The sequence below is a fragment of the Eschrichtius robustus genome, chromosome 13, assembly GCF_028021215.1.
Source record: "Eschrichtius robustus isolate mEscRob2 chromosome 13, mEscRob2.pri, whole genome shotgun sequence".
Classification (NCBI taxonomy): Eukaryota; Metazoa; Chordata; class Mammalia; order Artiodactyla; family Eschrichtiidae; genus Eschrichtius; species Eschrichtius robustus.
The window spans coordinates 93168201-93175472 of NC_090836.1; the positions used below are offsets into that span (position 1 = coordinate 93168201).

The window sequence follows — 7272 nt, forward strand, 5'->3', positions numbered from 1 at the left end:
CTTTTGTACCCCAAACAATTACTTCTCTTAAATTATTTGCTTTTAAAATAAGATTTATAAGCCAACTTCTCCTAAAATAGGGCATTCTTACACTTAGCTTCAATTATGGAATAAACAGTTGAAGAGTGAAAAACAAACTCTCCCAATTCTCCTAAAACAGGGCATTCCTATGCTTAGCTTCAACGTTGAAATAATAATGTCACAAACCTTATATTTATAATTGTACTTAACTTCAAATCTCCTTTTCCAATAAGCACTGCCCTCTCCACCCAGGACAGTATCAGTGCCAGAATGGTGAGGAAACTTCTCTCTAGCAACACAAATTTGGTGGCATAAAATTAAGTCTGTTTGCAATTTTCCTGACTTGCACGTCTACACAATTGCTTTTCTGAATCTGTTTTTCTTCCCAACATCCCTCCCTTCACACTCACCCCCCAGCTCCCCCTAACGAGGTAACCTCCCTGGCAAAATGAGAAGATTCCCCTTTCCCTGTTAGAGCCCAGGCTTTGCAGAATCCCACAGGCTCAACTCAGCTTTCATTGACTTCATTTGGAAACAATTAAAATTTTCAGCACTGCTTTTTATCACAAAGCACATCATCCTCAAGCAGTTCTCAAAGAGTAGGTAACATTCCCAAACCCATTGGTTTCCATAATACATAAGAAGTTAGCAAGCAAGCCCAACTGCTTATGAATGGCCTAATGTATCAAAGAAGTTCTAATGCAGTCTACAAGTCTATGGAATCTACAACCAACACAGAAAAGACTTCGTGGTTCTTCTCTTCAGCACTACATACTTGTAGTGTTTGATATTTCAAGGCAGAGTACACCTTGGAACTGGTCAGGCCTCTTCCCATTTCAGAGCTGGAAAGCTAGAAAACCTAAATAGTCTGAGCTTTGCCACTAACTTAGGCAAGCCCTTTCTCTGAGCCTCTACGTTCCTAGTTAAAAGACGAAAAACTCACTGAAGCTTGGAGACAGCACCTGAAGCCCAGAGAGGTCAAGACGTATTCTAAGGTCACACAGCAAGTTAGCATAGGATGATGCAAGATGAGAACCCAGATCTCCAGATTTTACTTATACCACCCTGCCTACCAGTCAACTCAACTCAGGGAAGGATGACAGAGACAAAACAAACACATACATACACACATACACACACACACATACACACACACTGGGGCTTCTTCTACCTCCACTGTCCTCCTGGCTCCTGTTGCAGAAAAACTAATATATTTGACCCTAGGGATCGCTCCAACAACTGCAGTTTTCCATTCTCTCTAATATCCTCTGGCCATTACATCGTTGCATCTCTTCCTTACTTCACAGTTTCCTCATTCCACAAAACACACACATAGGCAGGCCCACACCCATCCTCAAAACTATAAATCTCTTCCTTTTCCAACAGCAAAGAAAGTTGAGGCCAGAACTGAGATGATTCAAACACAAGAACCTTGTTCAAATGTTAACTGCAGCCATAACTCTACCCAGAAGTAAATATGACAAAATGGAATACACTCTCACAGGGAAAAATTTGTGTCCCTCCGCCACTCTATCATTTGTCAAGTAACTCTGTCATTTCTCCCACTGCTGCATAATCACGTAATGAAAGCCCCAGATGTAATTCACATTCACAAGAAGGCAGACTTAGGGTTGATAAAGGACCCTTTATCTGCGTTGCTAATAGTTTTTTAAAGAACAGGCAAAATGCTATATGTAGAAGGATAAAGGACGAAAAAGAAAATGTCCTTTTCTGTTTGTAACAACAATGTGGGATAATCAACTGGTACTCTTGGACCTTATCCAGCCACCATTCTTGCCACGGCTTGAATACACAGAGCATGAAACTAGGAATCCTATTAAATTATTTCCCTGCTAACACCAAGCTTTCCTCTTCCAGAACATCCCATCTTCCAGCCACACCACTGACTGTTCTCCATTCACACTACATATTTTAAGGTTTCCATGCTGTTCTTTCTGCATGGGGTTCCCTCCTGTTCTACTATCCCGGCAAACTCAAGGTTTTACTTTGAACAAACCTGTACGTGAGCAGTTCATAGCAATGGTTCAACGTCTGCCTGCCCCCAAAAGACTATAAACTAACTGTGGACCCTCTGCAGCCTCTACACAGAGTATGGCGTCTGTCACATAATAGACATTCAGTTGTTAGTTGCTAAGTTAAAAGGAGAAAAGTCTCTCAGAATGTCATTGTGGTCAGGGAGGAACAGAGGACCTGAGTACCTCTCAATGTCAAATGCTCTGGAGCAGAACCGCAAAGCCTCATCAACACTAGCAGATCCCGTGAAGTGGCTGTATCGCCAAGGGGTGTCAGTGGCAGGGTGCCTGGAGTTCTCAGTCCCCTGGGTCTTACAGCCCTGGCCCCATGTGCTCCCCACTCTCTGAGAATCTCTGGCTGCAAAGACACCTTCACCTTATTCATGGACCCTAAGGAAGGTCAGGATCCTGTGTCACTTTCTTCCTCGACCTCTGCCATGTGGCTTCCTTGAAATTCACAAGACTTCATTCATGCCTTAAGATCACAGTATATATATTCCCCATGACCAGTTTTCACTAGCTGATGCTCAAGGGAAAATTTAATAGTATTTTCCTGTTCCAATCTCTAACCCCTTGGCTATACTGCACCTATGAGAATCAATCTACAAAGCCTTCGATAGCTGAAATAAAGCTTTATGCTGACCACTTCCCTATGCCACAAAAAAAGGTCTCCTCAAACTACCTAAATATGCACTATACATATGAGTAAAGGATCACAAATGCAGTCTACCAGACTCCAGAGTTCTAGGAAATGTCATAACTCATGCAGGTTCACAGATCCAAATGCTGAGTCTACCTCTATATGCTGCACTGGGTCTTTAAGAATCCAGGAAGTCCTAAACCTTGGCGACATCTGCCTCTCTTCGTGCCAGTATTCTGAGTTGGGTAGTCTCTTCTTAGACTCTTTCTCCGACCTTTCCTGTCTGCCCACCTCTGGAGTCAGCTTTGATAAGACTTGGCCACGGTGGGTAAGCCTGGGCCACGCGGCTTTGTTCTTCAGCGGAAATAGAATTATCTTCAATTTCTGCTGGAAGACACCTAGACACTAATGATTTAATACCATTGAAAGTGCAGAGAGAGCATCTGAGATGAAAGTGCAACCACACTGCCAAATGTTACATCTGTATAAATACAAGGTATGTACTTTTAAGGGGATAACTGTGAGAAATTTTAAATTTAATGGAGTCAGTTCTAGACTCCATCTAGAACGGAGGTAGCATGACTTTATGAAGATGGCAGATGTGCAGCCCAAAAACCAAAGGAGGGAGTTTTAATTACAAACCCCCAGGGAACTTAGAGTTAGCACGGTCTAATGCCCAAAGGATGGAGTTTGCAGAGGTTCTGTCTCCCCAAAATTTATAGCCCTCACTTACTTAGAGATTATCACTGAGTCTGCTCAGAGTCTCACATAATACTTTGCAGTTAACCTGTTCTGAGCTGCCCAAATGACACTTTAGATGTAAGCAGGCCCATTGCTTAAGCATTCGGAATCCACTCATTAGTGCAAGCAGGCATTGGGTACAAAAAAGTTAGGTTCCTGAGCCTTCAAGATAAACCACAGCCTTTTGTATCAGTGGTGGAATAGAAAACTAGTCCCCCCTAGTGTCCTGCCACTGTAGGTGGCTGAAGGATGGAGACACTCCTGCATCAACTTTCAAGCACAGCTCAGGAACCCAGAACCACAGGAAACCTTCACCTCCTTCCCAAGAGGTGGAAGCACTCCTGGGACCTAGGATGAGATGGAAAAACCTTTCATTTCATTCCCAAGGCCCTTCTAGTTATGTTTTAAAAGGCAAAGGAATCTGCATTATCCCACGCCAAAAAGTTAACCCCCAACCCGGCACACTTCATTCAGTGAAGCCAGAGGGCCTATACTTGTCAGCAACTTCCACCCACTCCAGAGCGATACCATCTTTTCTTTAAAAACCTCTCTATACCACTAGGGAGACTGGTTTCCTTTCCCAGCCATTCTCGAAAACCCACTAAGATCTAAATCTTAACGATTTTGCCTCTCTGTTCCAATTAGTTCTCTTCCCAGTTTGGAATTAACAGGGCCAGGCTCGATAAATGTGTGTTCCCTCAAGCAATTTTCACTGAAGTGTACTCCTGAAAAATAAAGGTACACTAAGAGATGTGTGAAACCTTCAAGCCAGTGGTTTTTTTTTTTTTTGTTAATCCCCAGTGAGGACCCACCATGCCCGTGAGTAATTCATTCATGTCACCCTTTTGTGAGACATGAGAAGAGAAACCTCCATGTGTTCCTTTCCTAATTTAGAAGCTTCCCTTATCTTAAGTCTACCAAAGCTGACTCCTGAGGTGGTAAGGCAGGAGAGGTGAGGAGGAAAATTAACCTGAAGTGACTGCATGCTGGCAGGGAGTTAATAAGCACTTTGGGTTTCCACCAGTGCCAGAGAGGGATGGCACCTGCATTTAGGGAAGGGGAACGTCCACCTGCCACCCCTTCCCCATCCCCACCCCCAGCCCATGAACGAAGCAGAAGCCTGAGCCCTCTCTTGCGGCACTTACATAAGACCCTATAAAACTTCCTGTGACATTCACGCAAAGTGTAAGCTGCTATTTTGCTCCCTTGGGAGATCATTTTAATGGACTGAGTGACAAAATTCACAGATTCAGAATTCAGCAAAAACCTGCTCAACCGAGGTACATCAGCTCAGGGACGAAAAAAATCCATCCCCATTAAACAGGGTCACCCGGGGGGATGGTTCAGTGCAGGAGAGACAATCTGTTCCCTCCTAAGTGACCCATTTAAAATCAGATCGTTCCAGAGAAAGCTCACGGGTTTAATAAATTTCAAACGGGCAAGGGGAGGCTTGCAGGACTGAGGTTCCTTAAGAGTAAAATTTTAAAGACAGTAATAAGGCATTAAGCAAAATAACTTAGGGGTGCACAAACTTTGGAGTCAGTCACTCCACCCTTCAGAAACAACGACTTTCACAAGACTGTCTGGATCGCTACCCAGTGACCACTCATCACAAGCAGCTTTGTCCAGTAGGACCGACACTGGTTGGGTTTCCTCTTTACTGCTATCGCTGCCAGCCAACCGCTCTGCCCAATAGAGGGACTCACAAGCTGTGGCTCTCACCCCAAATCGGCCTCGACTCTGCAACAAGGAGCAAAGAAAAGTTCTTCACAGCATCACGCCAGGAAAGGCAGGTGGGGACTGCCCAAAGGGACAGCTCTAAACATAGCAGGTTCCCCCAAAGCACAGGTGCTCACAGCCAACAAGCGGCCGGGGAGGGAGGGTCGACATCGCCTCCTGGTGTTAGCGGGAAACTCCTCCTTGCTCTCTCAGTTAGCAGCCCGTGAGCCTAAGGAGCACGGCAGGCCCTGGGACGCGTCCTGGGGGACATCAGAAACTCCGTGACTTCTACCTCCAGCCTCTCCAGGGCTCCGGGCCCAGGCGGCAGAAGCCGTGCCCTCACTCCCTCCCTCTTCGCCAGCATCCCGAGTACAGGGGGTACCAGCCACAGGTTCGGAGAACTTGTCCGGCAACGCTCACCAGGGCGCCCCCGCGGCGGCTCTCTCGCACCGCCGGAGCTCCTACCTTGGCCGTGACTGCCGCCAGGCAGAGGGAGACCGCGGAAGAGCTGGGTGGCGCGGCAGCGCTGCCACCTACGAGGCGCAGGGGTTCCGGGTCGGGGTCCCAGCAGGCGCTGCCCTAGTCCGAGAGGCGGTGACAAGCGCAGACTTCGGGGCGGCCCCCGCCTCCAAACGCGACAGGAAGGGTCCGGGCCGCCGGAGCTGAGCACAGTCCCGTCTTCCTCTCCCTCCGGCGCTGCTGCCTGGAGCTGCTCCCTGCCCCGGGGACTCTACGGAGCCGGGGGCGCCCCGCATGGGCAGGGGCCTGGGTTCGCCTCAGTCTGAGTCCGGGGAGGGGGCGCTGGGAGAGACGCCGGGCGGCCGCCGGGGCCGGCTCCACCTCCCGCGCTCCCCGCCGCTTCGCCCCTTCAGGGCAGGGCCTGCCCGCTCCCAGCCCGGCTGGCCGAGCGCGGCCGCGCCCCCAGCTTCGGGCGCCCGGGCTCCCGCGCGGCGGCGGGGCAGCAGCAGTCCGGCCCGGCCGAGCACAGAGCGCGGAGGCGGCGGGGGGGCTGCAGCCGGCCTCGGCGACCCCCTCCCCCCGGGCCTGCGCCGCCCGCCCGCGGCTCCGCGGTAAGGAAGCGCTGGAGAGGGCCTCGCCCCGGCCTGGGGCGCGGGGCCGGGGGCGCGGGGCCGGGGAAGGCGCCCCGGGAAGGTCACCGGAGCGGAGGCGGGGCGCAGCGCGGTGCGTGCAGGGAACCGAGGAGGGCGGCCCCGGTGCCGCCGGGAGCGCTCGCCGGCCTCGGCCGCCGCCGCCTCCGAAACGCGCCGGCTTCCCCGAGCGCCAGGCACTCGGAGCCGGGCGGCCGCTGTAGCCGCCGCCGGCAGCCGGGCGCCACTGGCCGGAGCCGGCGAGCGATCCCCGCCTCCCGCGCCCGGCCAGGCGGGGGCCGCCGCGCGGGGGGCGGCGGGGGGACGGGCGGGCGAGCTCTGGGGTCCGGGGTTCGGGCTGGCCGCGCCGCCGCGTGCCCAAAGCGCCGGGCTCGCTCAGCAGCTGCAGTGACTGTGTGTCTGTGTCATATCTGTGCAGCTGGGGGGGACCGCGAGCCCGGGCCAGGCTCCGAGCGGGGGCGGGGCCGGTGCCCGCCTCGGCGCCCACCCCCACCCCGTGACGGCGCGGCTGGCCAATGGCAGGAGCCTCAGCCGCGGGGACCGAGAGGCCACCCCCGCCTAGGCCCCGCCCCTCGGCGAGGCTCCTCCTTTCTACTTCTTCAGCTCGCTCACACGCAAGCGGAAGCAACACCCGGAGCCGGGATTCTGGCCCGGGTCGGGACGAAAGCGTGCAAGCTGGGAGCTCCCCGCCCTTCTCCCCCCACCCCGGCCGCTCCCGGCCGCCTCGGGCTTGGCGAGCCTCGCGGAAAGAGGGGGAAGGGAAGCGGGACGGGTCCGCAGCTGCTGCCGTAGAGACTCTTGCAGGCTCGCAAGGCCGTGCAGACTGCCCACTCTTCCTTGTACAAAACAGCCGTCGTGGGAAGTAGGAAGTTTCCCCGCCTCCACTTCTACTCGGGTCGCCGCTTCTCTCGAAGGTGGGCAGAGTATGGGACAGGCTGAGGCTGCCAGAAGCCACGTTGAAGGGCTTTGACAGCATCATTTGGGGCCAAGTATTCAAGAATCCGGTCCA

The 7272-nt window shown here is 52.4% G+C and overlaps 1 protein-coding gene across 2 annotated transcripts in view; it reads right to left on the reverse strand.

Annotated features, from left to right (window-relative positions):
- Positions 1 to 6466, reverse strand: part of LARGE1 (LARGE xylosyl- and glucuronyltransferase 1) — a 603452-nt gene extending 596986 nt beyond the window's left edge. Inside the window, exon 1 of one of the 2 annotated variants that reach the window (XM_068561740.1) lies at positions 5620 to 6466. The gene's annotated coding sequence lies outside the window, so the exon portion shown is untranslated. The remainder of the gene's footprint in view (positions 1 to 5619) is intronic. The other variant, XM_068561739.1, reaches the window with a different exon arrangement.
- Between the last annotated feature and the right edge of the window lie 806 nt (positions 6467 to 7272).